Source organism: Chelonia mydas, chromosome 15, assembly GCF_015237465.2.
Source record: "Chelonia mydas isolate rCheMyd1 chromosome 15, rCheMyd1.pri.v2, whole genome shotgun sequence".
Taxonomy (NCBI): Eukaryota; Metazoa; Chordata; order Testudines; family Cheloniidae; genus Chelonia; species Chelonia mydas.
Window position 1 is genome coordinate 13472089 of NC_057856.1, and position 22576 is coordinate 13494664.

Genomic DNA, 22576 nt, shown 5'->3' on the forward strand with positions numbered 1-22576 from the left:
AAAAATAATGCAGTGGGGTTCCATAATTATTGCTTTAATTGATGTCACTATTAAATGTGCTCAGATTAGAGGTAAAACAATGTTTTGACAGCCATGCAAACTCAATCTGGGATCTGAAAGTCAAGCTGGGTTATTTCCTTCCCTCAAATTAATACCAATTTAGGCCCTCAGTGATACCTATGCAACCCCACTGTTATGAAATTATGCCTCAGTGACATCTGCACAACCTAATTGTTGTCTTTGAGTTTGCACAGGACAGGTATAATTGATAGGTGGGGGTCCATCATTTCATCCAAAGGAAGAAATAGAATCCTGCTCACTCTCTTAAAGCTGTGTTGGTGTGATGGACTAAATGGGATTAAAAACTAGTAAAATCTTTGTTTTGTCACTAACATGGCATACATGACTTTAAATACACAAAAGCCATATTTGTTGAATAAGAAGGTGCTGTTTTCACACACACACTTTTCAGAGTAGTACTTTCTAAATTACATCAACATTTGAAATCTGATGTTGCAAATAATCTTAGCATAGGGTGGGGGTTGGCAGGCTGTCATGGGGAAGGGCAGATATATCATGTAAAAACTTCTATGTTTAATTAATTTTGGTGGTTACATACAACAGGGTAATTTTGTGCAAACTTCCTCTAGAAAACTTGTCAGTACATATCTCAGTCCTGGCTCTCTTCTGAGCAGTGTCAAAGAGCATGGTGATTTTTGCTTTGTGGAAAAATGTCAACCAAGGAATCAACTGAAACCAAATATATCCACATAACTCTTGACTTAATGGTCTGTTAGTAGTAAAAGGGGTGGGGGGGAGCGTACATCTGAAATTGAATGGATTTGGGGAAGGGCCCCACTTTGCAACACATCCGGAGTGCACAATCATTTTTCGGTTTTTAAAAAATATCTGAGTTCTGGTTAAAAAATTAAATGACTATATAGCAGTGAAAAAATAAGAGATGCTCAAGCTAAATTCTAACAGAAGGTTTTATTATTTCACCTCAAGGAACTCTGCACTTCAATGGCCTGCGTCCTCACATGACCTTTCATCCTTTTCTTTGGCTTATTTTTCACTAGGTTGTGAGTTTTACACTCCGCTTTCTGTCAGGATTGGTTACACGCCATTAAATTAGGACGCGGTGACTGGGAGGTATGAGCCAGTGGGTCTGGCTGAAATAGCAATTGGTTATTACTCCCGAAATGGCTGCATTTTCCCATCTGGGTACCAGAAGACAGTAGGGCAGTAGTAGCAACAATAACGGCAGAGTTGCTTCTCTCCTGTAAGTGAGAGTCCCAGGCACTTGAAATTACAACCAACAGTAATAGCTGAACTGCTGCTTCATATAATATCTGATCTTTCTATATAATTATGGTATTTAGCCTCTTTCATCCTGAAGGATCCCAAAGCTCTTTTAACTACTGTACAAACTATATAGGGATCATATAATTACCCACTGACGTACTGCTACTTCAAAGGTGGGATACAGCATCTAAGTAGCATAAAGTAACAGTTTTGGATAGAGGCTGAAGAATCTCATATTCATTTGAAATCAGAGTAATGTAGGGAGGCAGCGTGCACTGGGAGTCCCTACCTAGCCCCGAGACATAACACAGGTGTGATGGAGTGCTCACCCCACCCACCTGCAGCAAAGGGTTATTGGGCCTGAGTGGCCAATTAGCTCCCCTGCTTGCACCTGGAAAGTCAGCCAAGCCAAAGTAATGATCAAGCCCAGGTGGGGGAGAGCTGGAGGCAGGGTTGCATTAAAGGACTGAGAAAGCTCAGTTAGGGAACACTTAGGAGAGAGGGGGCAAAAAGCTTCTTTGGAGGGAAGGCTGGGCCGGAGGCTGGCTGGCTATAGTGAGGTGGTCAATGAGGAGAAGAGGTGGTATTAACCATGGGCTGTGAGGAAGTAGCATGAGGAGTCTAGAGATAAGAAGGGGCCCAGGAAAAACTCTGTGCATTTTAAGGAGCACATCTAACTACTCAGGACAGGGTCCCTGGGCTAGAACCCAGAACAGAAAGGGGGTTTATTGTAGGGATTATTAGTCCCAGTATAGGGCTGCAGGCTGAGCCTTCAAGATGGGCTGAGGCATAATCCAAAAGGGGTTAGAAAGCTCTTCTTGTGTTGAGATGTTTTGGGGACTTCTTGAAGAGTTGGCATCCCAGAAGGGGTGGTGTGACCTGGCGAGAGGACTGAGTTGTGGAAAGGGGGCTGCCAGCGTGATGGTTGGCAGCAGTCGCCAGATAGGGGCGAGCGAGCTACGAGGCCAGGCTCAGCCAGGAGAGGTGCCTGTCTGTCACAGCAGGACTAACGCTCCTACGGACGATGCGATGCTTGTAGGGGTGGGAGTTCTGGGCTGCAGCTCTGTCTCCGCTGAAGAGGTTAATGAAATTAGAGGCCTGGAAGGGCTTTTGTCTGAGGCAAGAATAAAAAGTTCAAGACTAATTAGCAGAGAGAAGATGTGAGTAAGAGATGACGTTAAACTTCTATAAACTGATAACATACTGATTAGCTGGACTCGCCAGTTCATCCTTCATCAGAAGCAAAGGGGCAACCGACTGAATTTAAAGGCAACACATTTAAAACCGATCAAAGGAAATATTTTTTTCCCTGCAGTGCATGATTAACCCATGGAACTCATTGCCACAAAGCTATGCTGGGGCTAAAAGCGTAGTAGATTTCAAAAAGGGTTTGACACTTGCAGGAATAAGATCTGCAATTACAAGAGCTAGTATAAAAAAATCTGACTTTTGTTACCCTTTCCCTCCCCAATGATACTATAACATGTGAAAGAATTAAAGAGTTCGGTCTGCACCCCACTCCTACTAGCTAAAGTCACATGGGAATCGATGACTATCGCTGGTATGGATCCCTCTACCCCAACTCCCAGACCTGCTCAGATGCGGGTTGGACTAGCAGGACTGGGTTGAGTCTGGAATGGAAAAGCATGCAGGGTCTGCCTCTTGTCCCCCTCTCTGGGGCACAGCTGGAGTGTGCAGTGCGACAGTAGATGAGGATGCCTTTTCGCTCTTCCTTGTCTGCTAGTGGAGGTTAGCGTGTAGATTGGAATAAGAGGCAGGTGCTGTCTCTAAATCCTTCTACCTTTGGGATCAGGTTAGTGTGTAGAAACTGCATGGCTGGGCTGGAGCCCTCCTTCCAATCACACGTAGCCTGCTTTGAGGTTAGAGTGGCTGGCCCCTGTCCTGTCCTCTACTGGGGTGAAACTAGTGTGTGGAATAGAAAGCACAGCTCCCAGGGATCTAGCATCAGTGTCCACTGCAGCAACACACAATGTGTTGCTGAGAAAACAGCTATTATCCTCGGTATTGTATCACTAATGAGACACACAGCACAGAAATGCTTGCGACTCCTCAGACAGGTCTCTGGTAATAACTATGCTGCTGTATGACCAGAAGCCCTTCGCAGCTGTAAACTCACCCCTGCACGGCTTTACCATGGCTAGCATAGCTTAACACGTGAAGTGATAAAGACACATTTCCTAGGCCTGAGGACACGGAGGAGTTCTCATTGCTGCACAAACTTACCTCCCTTACCTCATCATCTGGCTCCGAAAACTGAAGCCTGCATGACATGAAAGGGGAGGAAACACACTCAGCAAAACATCATTTTAAAAAAATGAAGTAAACTATCAAGGTGTATGCATGCCTGTGATCTTAGCATTGTCACTCTTTTCCTGCCTCTCCTCTCCATCTTTTCCAAGTCATATCAGAACAAGAGTATATGTCCTTTTGGACAGAGGCTCCGTCTTGTTTGTGAGGCACCTGGCACATTTTTAGGCACTCAAAAAACAATTCTGAAGCATCCGTCACACGTTGCAAATACCTCTTCTATCCAGGCTGTCTTGTAAGCCAGTGCCAGAGTGGGAAAAATAGAACAATTTTAAAATGTCAGTTGTCCTCAGGAGAATTTTGTGGCCTCTGGGCTCCATAAAAGGACTCTGTCAACTGGAAAGTGTGTGTGTGTGTGTGTTCAGAGAGGTGTTCTACTTAATGCTGCATTACGCTTTGACCACTAGATGGCAGAATAAGTGCAAAGTTTCATACCTAAAATACTAAATCCAGTGTGCAGCTGAAGTATCTAGAATGGCTATCGCTGAAGAATAGAGGTGCGGGAGTCACAGTAGATTTTAAAAAGCAGAACCTGAACTCTCCATACCATCCTCATTTTAGCTGTCCTGAATGCGATCAGTTTTGTTCCTGTTTTCCAGGAGACCAATTCTTAGCCATCTGTAAGTCTATTATTGGAAGAAGGTCTGTGCAAAGAGAAGAGTCTAGAACTGTAGATTATAAGAAGCAAAACTGGGATTCATCCTGATCATTGACAATAGGGAATTCCACAGCCTGGGGAAAACACTGCATCTGGAATATAAGAGCTTCCCCCTAAGGACAGGGGGAAGTCAGTCAGTGTCTCTAACTATCCTAGCTGTCATGGCAGGGGAGAGGTAGTATTAGGGCTAGACCATTAATAGCTTTACAGATCAAGACCAACATCTTGAAGCAAGTCTGGAGCTGGATAGGGAGCTAGTAAGGAATAAAGTGCACCCAATGTGATGTGATCTTCTTAATGAGTTCCACTGGCTAAGGGGACAGCGACATGATGAATCAGATGCAGCTTTCTTGAGGCTTTAGTGGTCAACCCCCAAAACATCATTTTGCAGTGACCCTGCCTGGGTCATGAAAAGCATGTGGGATCACTGTGGTTAGATCTCCTGGTTTGTTGAAGATGGAGGGTGTTACTGGACACAGTCATTAATTGAGTTCTTAGAGTCAGCAAAGAGTCCGGTAGAACTATATACTATCTCAGCGCAGGAGGGCAGAGTGTGTGGCCACAGTTTCCTGCCACTCCTTCCAAGTGTTTTCCTCTTGCTGCTAATTTCACCTCCATCTTCCCTGAATTTAACAGAGCCACTTTCCTGCCTCCCAAGTTCTGTTCCCTTCAGATACTGAGACATGAATGTCAGTAATGGGTGCAAAAGTGGCAGAGCTGGGTATTGTTGGCACACTGATGACCCTGTAGTACATGACATCTCGCATGAATAAGAGGGTTGACAAGTTCTGCGGCACTCTACAGGGAAGAGGAGCAATCACTTATTATGTCCATCTGGATTCTGTGAGCGGGAAAATGAGCAAAAACAACTCTGCCTACCCCTGCAAGGTCTCATAGGGGAGTCAGTAGGACATCATGTTTGATCGTGTGGAAGGCTGCTGATAGGTCAAGCAATATTAGAATGGACATCTCACTTTTATCCACGGCCAGAAGGGGGTCATCAGTGGAGCCAGGTCTGTCTCTGTGACTGACTGGAAAGGGTCTAGAATACTGGGGAGGTAAGTTGCTTCCGCAGGCAGTTTTCCATCATCTTTTCTAGGAAAAGTCCTAGATGCTGATTTTGTTTACTGTCACGTGTATATTTATAGCGCCTATAACAACTGTATTTTGGTACTGAAAGATGCCCAGATTGCAAATGTTTCTAACTAGGACCCCCTTATTTTCCTTCCCTGCAACCTTGGGAAAATCTTCTGCTCTCAGAGGAAATCCCCGTCTGAAATGCTTTGTTAAACATGCCGCCAGAGTCCAGGCACACTCAACATTCCAGTGGATATGCTGAGGACAGTAATGCCTGGGTTTGATACTTGTCACACTTTGCCAAAACAATAAAGTCGTCTTTGCTCTCCCATACAATTCCTAATGTTCCCTCTACCACACTGTCTGCTACATAGGCGCCGAATCCGTGGGTGCTCTAGGGCAGGAGAACCCATGGGGAAAAAATAGTGGGTGCTTAGCACCCACTGGTGGCTCCCCCGATCAGCTCTTCCCCTTCCCCGCCCCCAGCGCCTCCCACCTGCCGGTGGGCCTTCTGATCAGTAGAGCCCTGCGCGGGTACAAATTTATACCCGTGGATGCGGATATCTGCGGATATATATCAGTATCTGCTGAACTGCAGAGCTCTCCTGGGAACCGCAGCAACAAAAGGAGCAGAACATGGGGCTGCCACTCCCAGGAGCCAGTGCCCTGCACCGCCAGCTCGTCCGGCATGGCCTTACCGCTCCCAGCCCTGCCCCCATCCCTTCCATGTAGCTGTCTGCATCTCCTGTCTGGGGGAGTGTGCTGCTTGAACACAAGAGCACAGCCAGGGACAGCTGCCGGTGGGGCTGGGGGCAGTACAGCCATGCTGGAGGAGCTGCCGGTGCAAGGCGCTGGCTCCTGGGAGCGGCAGCCCCACTTTGTGCTCCTTTCGCTGCTGTGGTTCCCAGGAGAGCCCTGTGGTTCCATAGATACCAATTTATATCTGCGGAGGGCTCTACTGATCAGCTCCTCTTCCTCCCTCCCAGTGCCTCTCACCTGCTGTGATCAGCTGTTCAGTGGCATGCAGGAGGCACTGGGGGGAGGGGTGGAACAGGGTGAGAAGAGGCAGGACGGGGGCGTTGGGGGAAAGGGCTGAGTGGGGGGTGGGCCTGTGGCAGAGCAGGGGTCCAGCACTCCTGGGGAAATCACAAAGCCTGGTCTGCTAAGCTGAGATGGAGCAACTGAGAGCATTGGATACAATGTTTTTGGGTGGTGGAAGTTTCTTGGGACTCATATTAATAAAAATCCCTTAGTGCTTCCCCAGATCTTTTATAGGCACTCTTAGTAAATGCAGCGGTGGAGTACCAAGACCCACTGTAGCTATTGGAACCATGGCATCACGAGCACACGAGAGCGTAGTTCTCAACACAACTATCAATGCTAGCTCTTGAGGGCAGGGACTAGTCATTTAACATTCATAATAATAAAACACTAAACTAGGGTTTAGAAAACCTAATAAGAAAACGTTAAACTAGTGTTTAGTGTTTTCTTATTTTTAACACCAACCAGATGACTGATTTCAACAATCTTTTGTATGGGTGGGTGGGGAATACAAAGTCTCTCTCCGCTCCCTGTGTTCTCTTTTTTTGGCCTCTGAGGATTGGAGTACCTCTTGGTTCAGTTCTTCCCAAACAGGTGTGTTACATGGGAAAGGTATCTTAAAGGAGATAGTCCCAAGGTTCTCTCTCACTTAGGAGAAGTCCCCATAGCTCTGAGAGTGTCTGTACAGCTGTGCGGTCATCTCTGCAATCAGGAACCAAGCAAAGTTATCAGCTCGAGGGTAAACAGCACGTTCTTTTCACTAGAACTCATAGGTTTAGAAAAGCTCGATACTAAACTCTGGCTGACTTCCAGCACCACCTCTCCCCTCAGATCTCTTCTTTTTAAATTTTTTTTAACTGAACTCAATCCTGTCATTATCAAGGTGAAATATGATGCCATTAGCATGGCAGAGTAGTTATTTGTAGAATGAGACGGCAGCTTTTCTGCTTGTAATTATCTGACTGTATGAGAAATCCTGCCATTAGGAACAGATTGTCACTGTAGCACGAGGCTGTTTGATCCACCGTGCACTGAGACGCTTGTACAGTTTAGAACTTTTCTACCAAAAGACAGGACCCCATTTTCAAAGTGTAGCAGCAGCATTGCTGGGGAATCGAGGGGTCTAGTCTCTTAATTCAGAGTCAGGGGCAGAATGGAAATGCCCAGCGATTCTGAGCTGCAGGGCAGCAGACTGGTAGCAATTGGCGTAAATTATCGAAAGACACAAAAGGTAAATGACATCATGGGCATCGTCAGAACTCTGATTTCTTTTTCCTTCCTGCTGTTCAGGGAACATTGCCCAAGAAAATATTTTGAAAACAATTCACTAAAAGAAACTACAGCTGGACAATATTGATTTCTAAGGCAACAACCACTGTGGCCAGGTACCCCATGGGAATGAGGTATTCTAGTCCTCTCTTCTAATCCCTTGTGACCCCTACATTGAAAGCATTGCTTTTAAATCACATTGTATTGCACAGGCTGCTTATCTGTGGCTCTCATTCTGAATGCTTGCATTTGTACATCAGTGCTATAAACATACACATTTAAAGAAGGCAGCAGACAAAATGTTAATACTTTTATTTGTTCTACTCTCTGTACCAGTTCCTTAAACAGAACAAACTGAACTGAGTTCACCATTGACTAGGCATGCAACTATCCTATTAAATGGGCTGACCCATGCATTCTATTCTTTCCTTTGCCCATAACTGGAGGTTGCATTTTATTTCCTTTGGATTATCCGTCAGTTGCTCAAGATGATTCTCCTACATTAAGTCACTTTTCAATAGGTTTGTCTTGTCATGATCTGGAAGCAACTGCTAATGTTAAAGACAAAAATATTTTTGTCATGACTAAAATAGACCAAAATGGAAACCATCAACAAAAATACTTCAGCCTCATTGCCACTAGCTTGATTAAAAAAAATATTCTTTCTGTATATGCAACGAAGCACAACTATTTAACGTGTTTGTAACAGCCCACAGGACAAATACAATACAGGCCAAATCCACCTTTGATATAACTCCATGGAAGCCAGTGAAGTCACACCACAGATGAATTGTACCCTGTATGTCACGAGTGATCGTTCCAGAGTTCCTCAAACAGTAGGAGTGGATGAATCAGTAAGATTACAAATAAGCAGCTCTTACTATTCAAGCAGCTGAGATTTTCGGTGGTTAAAGCAGTGCTTTGCAGGACTTGGTCATTAAATGGGATTTTCTTTGGAGAAAATGAGTCCCCCCGGGATACCATTATTCTGAATTCCCATTGCTCCATGGGTATTAAGAGAAAATACATTAATCCATTCTGGTTACAAGAGTTTGCAAGGCTTGGTAATAAGATCTAAGTGCATTTCCAGATGGTCTATATTCAAGAGATTTCTCAGGGCAAGAACTCAGTACAGAGGGAACTTCTCTTTTCACACAAACACAGACTTGTTTCCAGAATGCATAGACTTCAGATATGTAAAATGCTGTTGAGCAGCGTAAAATCACTGAGCACACAAAGTTTGACAGGACGGACTTTGTTTCGTATTTCCATTGGCAACCAGACTTATACTTTTCTCTTGTCAACTAAGATTTCTCTGGGCGTCTTGGAAGAATGGCCTTTCCTTTCACCTACTAGGTCAGGCAAAAGAGAGGGCAGCTGGAAGGAAGTGGCTTTCATTTTCATCCACATACGAAAAACAGTTTTTCATGGACATCCAGAAAGGCTCCAATATTTCAAGCACTTGAAACCTCTTTCCTTAGGCCACACACAGCCTGAGCTATGCAGCTGTTGAGCTCTCTCACTTGTCTTAACTCCTTATGTGCCCCATCACTGCTGAAGTGCTTTAATTTAAGCTGGACATCCTGAAGGGCACAGAGATGGCACTTCCCTGGATAAGCAGGGAAGGAACCATTCTCTGTGTTGCTCCCAATATATCTCTGTTCTTGAGCACAGCAGGAAGGAAAGGAATACAGACTCCGCCAGGTAGGAATACTGAATCTTTATTCCAACAGAGAAGCAGGAAAGTCTGTGAAGGTGCTAGATTACTGAGGACTAATTGGCAATTAAAATTAATTGTGAACAGTGCATTGGGACAAGCTAATACTTTGTCCTATTGGCACTGGGGTTTGAAAAGCTAGAACTATGCCTGTATTCCTGACGCTGCTGAGACCCCACCTTTCTTTAAAGATGACTGGTAAGGAACAAGCCAACTGCTTACTCCCTCGCACTGTAAGCATCCCCTGGTACCCCGGCTGGTAAATACCTCTTTGCTGACTCTACTACTTCATATTCTGCTACCATGTAACCAAAGGTAGAAACCTTTTTCTTAGGCCCTATTGTCTGCCTTCCTGACACTGTGCCCAGGAGGATTACTAAATACATGCTGCAAAATAAAGGGCCTAATTCAACTCACTGATGTCAAAGGAAGCTGGACTGTGCTGTAAGGGACAAGGTCACAAGAGAGTGGAAATTTTTAACAGTGAGGTGCTTAGCCATTGCAACAAACTACCAAGGGAACTGGTGGAGTCTCCATCTCTTGATAGCTTTAGATTAAAATTGGATGCCTTTCTGGATGATATGCATTAACCAGACATAAGCTATTGGGCTAAATACAGGGAATTCAGTGAAACCCTATAGGTTGTGTTATAAGGAGGTCAGACTAGATCTAATGGTACTTCTGGCATTAAAATCTATGAAAAAATAAAGGAAGCTAATTTCCATCTACAGCAAAGACCTAAACAAACAAACTATATGTTCTTCTGGGGCTTGAATTCAGTTTTATTTTTAACTTACCCATATGAAATTACCTAATCTGAATGGCTCACTTGTCTTTGATCTTTCACCACTAACCTGTACTTCTAATTGGGGATAAGAGATTACAAAAATATTTTCCCTAATTAAGGGGAAAGAATTTCTTTGTGGTCATTAGACATCTAAAAATAAATCCTATGAAATGAAAGGTGGTTATGATTATACAGCTTTTCATTGTAAAAAGATTAACTGATTATATTAGCAATATGGGGCCATGTACTCTTAATGATGCTGGAAATAAAGTCTGTGAACTCTCATATCCACCAAACTATACATTCCATCACATTGCTGATCGGACATGTAAAGAAAATTTGGGTAACATTATAATAGTGTTGCTCTTTCAGATGCTGTGTTACCTTTTCTAATACTGAGGGACGAGGAGAGGGAAGGACAGAATGCTATTCTTTGAGAAGAGATTCCAAGGGAAGCTCTCTACCTCCTAGAATGGAGACCTCTCTTACTCATGGGCATGATGGTAGTCCCAGAGGAGTCAGTTTCCCCCGTTTCTTAGTATTTACTATCTAGCCTTAGATTGAGCCAGTACTGGGGCTGGTCCATTCACACTGCCTACTGAAAAACCTACACTGGGGACCTCAGTTAGTGTGTGTGGTGTTCTTTTTTTTTTTCAATGGAAGATGAGAGTTGAAAGAGCAGCCAGGTTCAAGGGGAGGGTCTCTCGAGCCCAGGGAGCCTTAGTGGGTTGGGAAACAAAAAGGGCCACTTTTCAAATGTCAGTGTTAATATATACATTCCAGTTAGTTAAATGAGGTATTATCTTCTTCTTCCGCCAGGAACTATTTTTCACAGTGGAAGGATATGTTGGGAGTTTCTCCAACAAGTTGTTGAATTTATTTTTTACAAATTAGTCTTAAAATGAAGGGGACACATTCTGATATTAGGATCCCCTTCACAGTGTGGGTGGGAGGCTGTTTCTTGCACTTCTCAGGTGGCTGAGGGCATGAGGTTGTGTGCACCCAATGACTTACTACTAAGCAACACATAGAGGCAGCTTATTGCTCTTTTTCTTTCTTGCCCCTCCCCTATTCAGGGTTGGTGACTTCTGTAGTCTTCTTCCAAAACTCCTGATTGTACGCCTAGCTGTCACGTAAATTGGTCTCTCTGAGGTCTGCCGATATCTGGTCCATATACCGTCTCTGGCCTCCCCCTGTGGTCATCTTTCAGCCATGAACATTGCAGGGGTCATCCTACCAGTGTAACTGTTAGGTCTCCACTGGGCATGTCTGTACCAACATAGCCTAGCCTCCCTCAACTTGTCTTTCATTGGGGCAACCCACATTAGGCCCCTCACAACCTCATTTTTTTTCTTGTCATGAAGCGTCCAACCATTTGACCCTCTCAACATCTACATTTCTGTAGTGGAAGCATTCTGATGTCTTTTCCTGTGGCTGGCCACGTCTCTGTTCCATACATTAGGATTGGTTGAATTACAGTTTTATACACTCTACCTTTTAACTTTATTGACATCTTTTTATTACAGAGAACTGGGATCGGCTTACACCACTGGTACCAAGCAGCTTTGGTACTATGCTGGGGACCATTGTCAGCAACCATTAATACTAGGTATTTAAATTCTTTCACTCTTCTAAGCTGTCTGCCTGTAATATCCTTTATGGTGGGTCCTCCTCCCTCAGTTATCAAAGCCTCAGTTTTACCAGTGTTTGCTCAACCCTATATTGCCACTGCTCAAACTACGGTTTGCAGGGTTACACTGGTTTGCAGGGTCTTACAATCTTCTGCACATATCACTAAGTCATCAGTGAACAGCATATTCCAAGGCATCTCCCTTCATATAGTCTCATGTATCACATCCATGTAAACAAAAAGGGCCCAATACTCTCTCCTGATGCGAGCCAATGTTTACTGTAAATTCTTTGGTTTAGCCCCATTAGAGTGACTACCATAGTCAAAATCAATCATATATAGCCTGGATAAGGCAGCCATATCCTTCTGGCACACCTCTCTGTTGCAAACTCCACCAAACTAACTCTCTCAGTACATGACTGTATGCCTTATCCAAGTCCACAAAGACCATACCCAGTTGCATTCTCTTTTCCCTGAACTTCCCCATGGGGATTTGTAGAGCAAATATAGCATCAACTGTACACCCTTCCAGCATAAATCCATACTCACCCTTCCCAATTTCAGCTGTTCCATGCAGATGATTTTCAATAATCTTCTCCCAGACTTTCGTAGCAAGTGATGTCAGCTTACCTGAGTAATAATTATCATATAGTATATCTCCTTTATGTTTAAAAATGGGCACCACAAAACTTTTATGCCACTCATCTAGCATTTTCTCTTTCTTAAGAATACAGTATCATGTTCTTAGATTCTCATTCATCACTCTTTCAAAATAATCACTCCAGACTTCGTTGGGTAAATCACCATTTGTTTGCAATAGACCATGTTCATTTCTAATATAAAAAAACTTGTTCACATCCCTCATCATTTTGTCTTGTAATGAGTTTGTAGATTGTCTTTTCTCCCTTATATTCTCCTAGTTGGTTATATAGTTAATCTGGGACCAAATTTTTAGCTATCACAATACTTCTTTTGGCTTTGTTTTTGCCTGTATATACACCATCTTATCACTGCTCAAGCCACTGCCCTGCCATTTTTTTTAAGGTTACATTTTGTTTTTGACTGATTCTTTAAATTGAGGATTCCACCATCAAGTCTTTCTTCGTATCCTTTCCAGCACTGCTTTAATCACTGTTAGGACTTCATGTGCCATTTCCAGCAACGGTAACTGTAGTTTGTATCCTCCATACATCCCTCACTTGCTTCTTTAACTTTAGCGGCCTTTGCCCAGGTATAAGAATCAGGTGAAGCTGTTGTTCCTTGCAAGCAACATATACCCTAGCCCTCTGAGTTACACTTGATATAGGAATGAAGATATCTTTAAACAAGAAGTAATGCAAAGACTTCCTGACTACACGAACACATCTATTGAATGAGTTTTACAGGTCGGCTATCCAAGCTTGACACACATGGTTTGAAATCTGAATTTCCCTTTTCCTAGGTGAGCTACCTACCAAGGCTACCAAATCCCACCCACCCTGGCAAGACTTTTTTTAATGCTGTCTTTATTTGCCTTGTTCTTGTCATAGAACCAATATGGCATTTTACAGAGGTAGCCATGCCACCAACTACCCCATCGCATCCTGTTGAGAGATGCCACCAGTTGGTCCGTGACTGCTTATTGGATATTTGCAGCTGTCCTGCGTCTGCAGAATATTTCCCTATCTGCCACACAGGGATGTGCCTTATGGGAGTTACACATCCCTTCACAAGGCAGAAGCCGCTTATTGCTTTATGTTCAAATCTATTTCACCATTGATACTTTCACCCTGTGACCTGTCAGAATGCTGTGCCGAGCAAAATGGGAGCTGCTTGCTTTAAAGAGATCATCTGTTTGCTCTTGAAACAATTAGAGAGGGCAGACATGTTCCTGAAATAGTTACAGAACACAAAACAGCTACGACTGAAACAAGTTCCAGATGGGGTTTGAGAGGGGTTTGGTTTTGGTAACAACAAATTAAAATGGATTCCATGTCTTAAAATTCCTCTGGTATCTAATGAACAGGAAACATGAATTACAAGCAATAATTTACTACAAACAAAAGAGATGAACTCTGAGACAGGCCCATTTATCTTTGTTCAAGTGCCTCCTTGAGGTTTGCATGTTTACCGCCTGACGAGAGCTAATGGCTTTCTTCATCAGTCTTTGTGTTTTCAAACTCTTAGCTATTTTGGGTCCAACACAAAAGGAAAGGAAGGTGCTGAGCTCCTACTGAAGGGGCTGGCTTACCTGTGACCTTGGAGAGATACACAGAAGTTCCTTGAAAGCATACAACAGAGAGAAAACATGAGAAATGATTGCAAGGGGTCAAGGACTAGAGGCACGTTAAACAGGAGAGAGGCGCTTGATATTCCCCCTCCCCCAAAGCTGCTGCACATTCAGGAAATATTTCATTTAGAAATGCAGGACCAAATTTATCCCAGGTGTAACTTTAGTGGCCTTGCACTAAGGATTATTTGGGCTCTTAGGCTACAGGGACATTTTCCTCTGGCTTGATTTACTGACTGCAAAGCTTTTGAGTGCAGCTGATAATAGTCGCTAGGATTGCAATGCGGTTTCGTAATACTGTACCACTGACAAGGCTGTCTCCTGTGCAATTGTGTTTGTTTCATGCACAAATGTGTCAAGTGAAGGTTATAGATGGAAATGTTTTGCCATTAGCATGTGCATCAGCTCCAAGAGACCTACTAAACATGCATCTTTCAAGGTCCGTTTAATAACAGCTTTGACCTGGATTGAGCAGACAGGCTGGTTTTATAGAAATTTGGATCATAATCTCAGTGGACAGCAACTCCTAGGGGTCCTGGAATTGGATACTGTCCGGTAAGATAGTGTCAGCAGTTGCACAAACCTCCCCTCAAAGGGGGAAGGGACCCAGTGAATGGCAGAAGAACTACTGTAAGTTATTGCTGGGGGGGAGGCGGGGGGGGTGGGGTGGGCAGCATTAGCTCTATGCCTGGAGCCCTCATGGTCAGGGGCCTGATAGGACAATGCCACAGAGAGATGGAATCAGTCAAGAAGTCCCGGAACAATGTTACTGTTCCTGTGAGCCCTTGACATACAACATTTTCTAGTTTAATTTTTGAATAAATATGATTTCTTTCCTCTGTAGTTTTAACTTTATAAAAAATAGCCAGAGTTGAGCTATACAAAAATGAGTGTAACTCTGTTGTGCAATTGTATTAATGTGTAAGAGAGGAAAAATATCATTCCTGAATCCCATAAAATGTTGACATGATGATGAAAAGATTAAAACCGTCTCTGGCTATACTACCCTGAATGCACCCAGCCTTGTCTGAACTCAGCAGCGAAGCCAGGTCAGGCAGGGTTGGTGTTTGGATAGGAAACGGCCTAAGATTTCTACATCTGCTAGCATCTTTTGCTTCTTCCAACACTAGGTGGCAATCTTCTCACTGCATTTACTTATTCCCTCCCCCTGCATCCTTTAAAACAAAAAGCAAGAAAGAGCTTAAAAAAAGAGTGGACAAGCAGAACTTATCCACTTTAGTCTGCATATAAGGGAAAAATAGGAAAAACGATGAGATCGTGAAAGTTAAACCCGCTTAACAGACATTCCTTCTCCGTAAGGACTGAGCCTTTTATATTGGGCACTGAATATTTATTTATTTATTTATTTATTTTTCGACCTTTTTCTCTATCCAGTTACCAAGACTCAGTGCCTTTAACTCTGACACTGAGATTGTTCATTCTAGCAGACAGTGTCTGATGGAGTTAACACAGGGCGCTGGGAATCGGGCCTCCTGCACTCCATTTGTAGCTCTGCCGCTCTCTATGTAAGGGGTAGTGTGAGGGGGCATTTTCTTAATTAGGCACCTATTAACCCCCACCCCCTGTCCCGATTTTTTACACTTGCTGTCTGGTCACCCTAGTAAGGAGACTGTTGTCCCCTTACTAACATTCAGTGGGAGCGTTTTGGTTGGCTACCTCCCAGTACCCAAGGAAGGGTAAGGGTCGATGGGAGACCAGGACCCTGAGTGTGAGAGTCCCCAGGAACAATGGGGTGAGGCCAATGCTCCAGGTCAGCCTGATTGACAGGGCAGGCAGGCTAATCAGGAAGCCAGGGGGGTCCCGTCCTCGTCCTCGCTGTGAGCTGGAATTGCCTGGGTCAGAGTGGGGCCGAGCGAAGGAGAGAACAGGGTCCCAAGCTGAGCTGGGGAGCAGAGCTGTGCCAGATCCAGAGGGGCCAGAGAAGCAGCCCAGAGAGCTGGAGGCAGAGCAGCAGCCGCCGCCGTGCTGAGGCAGAGTGGAGCTGGGGCTGGGGCTAGAGCAGTCCGGAGCCAGGTGCAGTGAGCAGCTGGGGAGAGCGAGGGGGACCCTGGGCAGCGGGTCCAGCGCAGGGAGATGCCCCCAGCCAAGATGCCTGGCAGGCCAGGCTTGGAGGGGGATCATAACTCCGACGGGGCGGGGGTGACGCTGGGAAGAAGGGTCCTGCCACCTAGAACCTGAGGGCGTGTGGCCACCGCCAGAGCAAGTGTCCGACCCGCAGCATCCCTGCAGCACAGCCAGGGCCTGGGCAGGGGCCTGGCACTTGTGAGGAACAGACTGAACTTCCCTGACATTCCAGAGACGCTGGTTGTGACATCCCCATGCCACAGAGCGGGGTGATGGGTTTTCCTTTAACCTTCCCCATTTTTTCCTTATTTTTTTAAATTGATTGCTGTTTAATAAATTATATTTGCTTTGAACTGTATGTAATGATCATGGGTCAGGGAAGCATCCAGTGCAGAGCGAGCACCCCGGAGTGGGGACATCCAAGCCCCTGCCCTAAGTGAACATGACAAGGTTGGGGGTCAAGCCCCCCAGGAATCCTGGGCCCAGCCTTGTTGGGGTTACGAGGACTCTGCCACACAGGAGAGTGAAAGGGGAGCCCTTGAGGTCAGGCAGGCCTCTGGGTAAAGGAAGTGGAAGCGAGGACTCATCATTTCACTGGCATAGGGTATAAGCCAGGAAAGTTCCCCACAATAGCGGGACCATTCCCCCGCTTACATCTAGGGTGCGACTTGGCAAGACACTTGCCTTCTCTATGCCTTAGTTTCCCATCTGTAAAATGAATATAATAGTGATGTGCCTGACAGAAGAGGCCTAATTCTCCTGTCTGTCTGCTGTCTAGGGTGTGTATCTAAGCACCATGTACAATGTCCCTCCAAACTCCCACTAAGATTGTTGTGTCAACAAAACAAAGTTTATGAACGTAGGTTAAATTCAGGGTCCAAGTTCACCCTTCCCTCACTCCATCCCTGGGATTCACTCAATCCACAGTCCAACTCCAGAGTTAATACATCAGGTATCCCCACCTTAGAGCTGTCAGGCCACAATCCACTTTCTCAGCACTTCAGACCTAGGGGCCTTCTATCACCAAACTGTTTCAGTTTCATATGTACCCACTTGTCTTATTTTTTATTCCTCCCCTGACATAGTTTCTTTAACCTCATGATCCTCATTTTCCTGCTGGATTTTGTTCTTTACCAAACGGCTGGCCGGGGAAGTGAAAAGGAGAGACTCTTCTCCCCCCACCCCACCACTCCCCCAACTGAAGACTTCATTTCCCATTAATGAAGATTTTAAAAGACATCTCAGGGCTCATTAAGAATCTGGTGACAGCTTTACCTTCTTATGCAGAAACTTAACACCAGACCATTTCCCCGGTGGCCAAAGCCCGGATGGCTGCAATGTTAGTTCTGACTCCACTGGAGAGTTCTGGAAAGCATGGTCATGCTGCAGCATAAATGGATGTCAAGAGGTTTACTTAGCTCTTTATCAGATCTTCATTTCAAAGGGCATTTCATAATATATTTGAAATGGTTATGCAGGGAGCTGAGTCTCTCTGCCGCCTCCCCAAGAACTGAATGCTAAACTCTGCTACCATCACCTAGGTGATACCCAGGGACACTGCAGGAGCATGTCTCAGAAATGCACTGGGTGAGTGTAGGGTTGTTGAGAAGTGTCTGGTTGTTATTCTTCTAGTGAACTTTTTCCCATTTACACTGACCACTTATTTCCCTCTGAGTCTGGTGCGATGCCTTCCCTCTACTGCACAAGAGGAACTGGTCTTTTTCTCTTTCGTAAGAATCAGTTAAAAAAAAAAGTCTCCCTATGACAGAGTGCTAGCAGCAACACCCTGATCGCTGACCTTGCTGCAGCCTGTAAAAGGCAGCAGGCTCCGCTCGGGGCGGCGAAACACTTTCTGCTGGGGAATTATGAGCACCCAGATGGTAACCACTGCCTTAAGGATGTAATTGGGAGGCTATAAGTAGACGGAACAGGAAGCAAGGGGGAAGCTCAGCTGGTGAGATGTGCTGAGCCTGTATGAAAAGCTCCTGGTACTAGATGCCTGTGCTATGTTCTGTGTGTATAGGTGCAGAGAAATAAAAGGTTCATGGGGTGAATGGCAAACAGCCTGTGTGAGCCTGTCAGGTGACAGAAACAAACTAGAGCGGTTCTCATCCTGCGGCCTGCAGGTCACTTGCGGCCCAATCAGCACAGAGCTGCAGCCCATGTGACATCCTCAGGGCCATGTAGTATTGGATGTGGCCTGTGGCCCACAATGGTAAATAGGTTGAGAACCACTGGGGCTAGACAGTCTGGCACACTGAGTAGCTACCTGAGAGCGTGCCCTGCGATCCTCCCCCAAATGCTTTACCAAGAGCAAAGTCATTGTGTATCATCCACTTTGGGGTGTTGTTTTTTGCCAGGTTTCCATTAGGCCAAACTGATCAAACTGATTAGTTGCCCTGATCACAAATCTAGTGAAGTTCAATATTGGTAATGTCCCTTTTTGTGGCATGACATTCACGAGAGTGCACTACATCCTAGGAACAGCCCTGCCGTTCTTATGGTGCAGGAATGACCTCAACAGACTCACTGGCTCTTGTGCTCCAGCGCCAGTGTGATTAATGATGACATGTTTGCCCCCTCAGGGCCTTTCGGGTTTTGTGCAGAGTCCACCTGTAACTGAGCATCCTAGTCAGGAAACGCCTTTCATCTTCTCCATAAATCACTTAGTTGCTCTGGGTCTCTGCCTCGCTGCTGTGTGATGCCTTTTGGTAGTTTTCAGAGGCCCCTGCCTAGATCTCCGGGGGGGTGGGGGGTGGGTGTTTGTGTCATTTCGGACCCCTCTGCTAATCTAATAAAAATGTTAAGAAGCAAAGGCATGTAGCCCTTTTCATTAAAGCTAGCTTCAGTGGTGCTACACTACTGCCATTACATTTGGGGGGTGGGTAGGTAAGGTGTTCCTATATAAATTTACTCAGCTCTTCCGATTTAGAACTAGACAATCAGTGCAGCATGGCTAAAAACTAGCATCTAGGTGCAGACATTTACTCTCCAGCTCTCATTCAGAGAATCTAAAGAGGGTGCAAATCTAGGTAACAGCATCACACAACCAGATTGCTGCCATGGTGGCTGCAGGGGACAGCTGCAATTCTAGGGAAGCAAGTAACATCTTCAGAGACTGTTCCAGGCAGAGAATCTGGAAGACTGAAATCCACGAGTAGGAAAAATTAATAAAATTCAGCTGGAATTACTTGATTCATATACATGCTCCTGGCTAGGCAGCTGGAGAGCTGTCATCACTAATTCTGACTGTGCAGTTCTTATTCTCTTTGTTACCCCATCTCCCCAACCTCACCCCAGCCTGCTTTGTCTTAGCCACTTATTATTTCTTACCTTCTAGAACGTAAGTTCTTTGGGGACAAGAGCCGTAACTTACTATGTTTGTGCAGTGCCTAGCCCAATGGGGCTCAACCTGTTGCCTTTATGCGCTACCACAATATGAATAATACTAGTTACTAATACACCTTTTAGGGTGGTTATCTTGGCAGAGAAAACTCCCTTGCAAAACTTCAAGAGATAACACTAAAAATATAGCTGCTGACATTTGGAAAAGGCTATAAATGCCACAAAAGACCATTTTAGATCTCAGTAAGTAATAAGTGGGCCCTCGAGTGTTGTCCTGTAGTGAGGAGGTGAAAAGCAGGAATTGCATCCTACTTAATTTTCAAGGCTAAATGTGCTTTGAGCTTGTTACACAATTCAGTGAGCCGTTCATACCTACGTGTTGTTTGATGTGCCTTTTTTTTTTTTTTTTTTAGCTTATCCGTCTTTCTGTTCTTTGCAATAGGAATTGAGAGCAAAATTCTCCCCTGTGCAGCAGGCCAGAACAATGCCTAGGCACCACTTAAACAGGGTTTAAGTGGGACTTAAGTACATAGGCATGGGGTTGACCCTTTGTAGATGGGGAATCAGAAGTTGTACGTGCTTCAGCTTGCTTCTTTTTCTTCATTCCTCTGTAAAAGATCCAAAGGTTTAACAGATGCGTGCCTGGTTTTAAATCCGTCTCTGAGGATTATAGGAGTCTACTTGTCTGTACTTTGTAGCCTCCTACTTCAGAGATCCACAGAACTCATTCCCTTCTTTTTGCACATTCTAGTGACTTTCCCCTTGCCATTGCTGATTTTGTTCCCTGCCTGGTGAGACCCTGGTGCCTTGGGAAACAAGGGTGTGAGATGCACTATTAGGCCTTTCCTAGTCCCTTTGTTGGAAAGGCCTTTTTACATGTGAAGGTTCAAAATCCAGATTTACTGCTGAATGTTACACTCCTGCCCCCATCCCAGGCTAGGATCACATTGCGGGGTGGGGGGCATAGGGAACATCCAATGATTCATTTATTAAAAACAGCCCTAGACCATAACTCCAGTTGTAGCGGGGCTGAGCTGGGAGGGCAGGGGTGAGTTCTTTGACAAGTCAGCCAGGAGGGCCGTTTCAGATTTTGGCAGTGGAGGGCAATTTTAACCATGATTCCAGGGGCTACGTAGGCACTTGAAACTCTAGGTTTTTTGGCAGATAATTTAGCAATTAGCTGACACGAGCACTGTATCTAATTCCTATGTAAAAAAGAAAATGAAATAAATACTAGGCCCACTCAACTGTAATACTAACATGTTCTGACATCTTAAGGGCAAGTCACTTAAGGGACACTGGTTAGGTTTAAAATGTTTAATGTTTATTCTTACTTTGTTACTAACTCTGCAGAGAGCCTGGATTCTATCTCAGCTCTGGGAGGCAAGTGGGATGTAGGGGGTTACAGCGGGGGGAGCAGAAACATCTGGGTTCTATAAAAGACCATCAGAATGACCTTACTGTGTAAGACCAATGGTCCACCTAGCCCAGTGTCCTGTCTTCCAACAGTGGCCAATACCAAGTGCTTCAGAGGCAATGAACAGAACAGGGCAATGGTAGAGTGATTCATCCCATCGCCCACGCCCAGCTTCTGGCAAACATAGGCTAGGGACACACAGAATATGGTGCTGGCTCCCTGCCCACCCTGGCTAATAGCCATTGATGGACTTATCTTCCATGTACTTTATTGGAACCCTGTTACAGTTTTGCCCTTCACAACATCCCCTGGCAAAAAGAGTTTTACAGGTTGACTGGGAAGAAATACTTTCTTTTGTTTGTTTGAAATCTGCTGCCTGTCAATTTCACTGGGTGACCCCTAGTTCTTGTGTTATGTGAAGGAGTACATAGCATTTCCTTATTCAGTTTTTCACACCATTCATGATTTTATAGACCTCTCTCCGATTCCCCCCCAATCACCTCTTTTCCAACCTGAAAAATTTCCAGCCTTTTTTTAACCTCTCCTCAGACGGAAGCTGCTCCCTACCCCCTATCATTTCTGCTGCCCGTCTCGGTACCTTTTCCAAATCCAATATATCTTTTCTCGATAGGGTGACCAAATCTGCACGCAGCACCCACTACCTGGGCGTACCATGGGTTTACAGAGCGACCCTAGGAGGGTCTGTTTTGTTAGGGATCCCCTTCGGCGGGATTGCGAACACGCCGCGCGCTCTTTTGACGGCCGCTGCGCGCTGAGCGGGCGCGGTGAGCGAACGACCCGCAGCGACTCCCCACGTCCCCTGCTCGATCAGCAGCAGCTGACGTAGACCCCCCCCCCCCGCCATTTTTTGTCTGGGGAGGTGGGATCCTATTTTGCGAGGCGCTTTACTGCGCGTTTATCCGCGTCGCCGCTGACTGGCCAGTCTCTCCACAGGGCCGCCCGCTCGTCTCGCGGACACGGGCGGACGCGGCCGCTCCTCCGGACCCCGCCATCCCGCTGCCCAGGCTCCCCGTGGCGGGCGCTCCCTGGGTGGCTCTTGGCCCTCGGCTCTGGCCTGAACGGTCCCGAGCGGTTTTGCAGCGGCTGCGAACGTCGCCAGCTGCCGGCTCGCCCCTTCCCCCGGCTCGCTTGTGAAGCGCCGGTCCCCCCCCCCGGGGACAGAGCCACCCTATGGGCCTCAAGGGGGCGCCGCCCCGCGCCCCTCAAGCCGGCGAAAAGCCGCCGCTCAGCGGCGTCCCAACCCCTCCAGGGGGCTCGGGCCACGCCCACTTCCACACGCCCACCCCGTGCACGCGTGGGCTCTTCCTATTGGTCTAGGTGCTCCGACGCTAGGGCCCTCTGGTGCGCTGATTGGCTGCCTGTTACAGCCACGTGGCCCTCTCTCCTCCCGCCACAACAACCACCACCCCTGCCAGAAGAGGGGCAGGACCCGTGCGCTCCCACTGGCTCCGGGCCGCCTCACTCTCTGCTCTGTCCCACCCCCACAGAGCTGCGCTTCCCAGTGATTGGTTTGTCGCCGCTGACCGCCCTATTCCCCTCCAGTCAGGGCGAGTTTCTTCCGGGTTGGGGAGGCGGGTGGCAGGCGGTGGTTGGCTGGTGAGCGCTGTCTGTCACTTCCCCCTGGCGC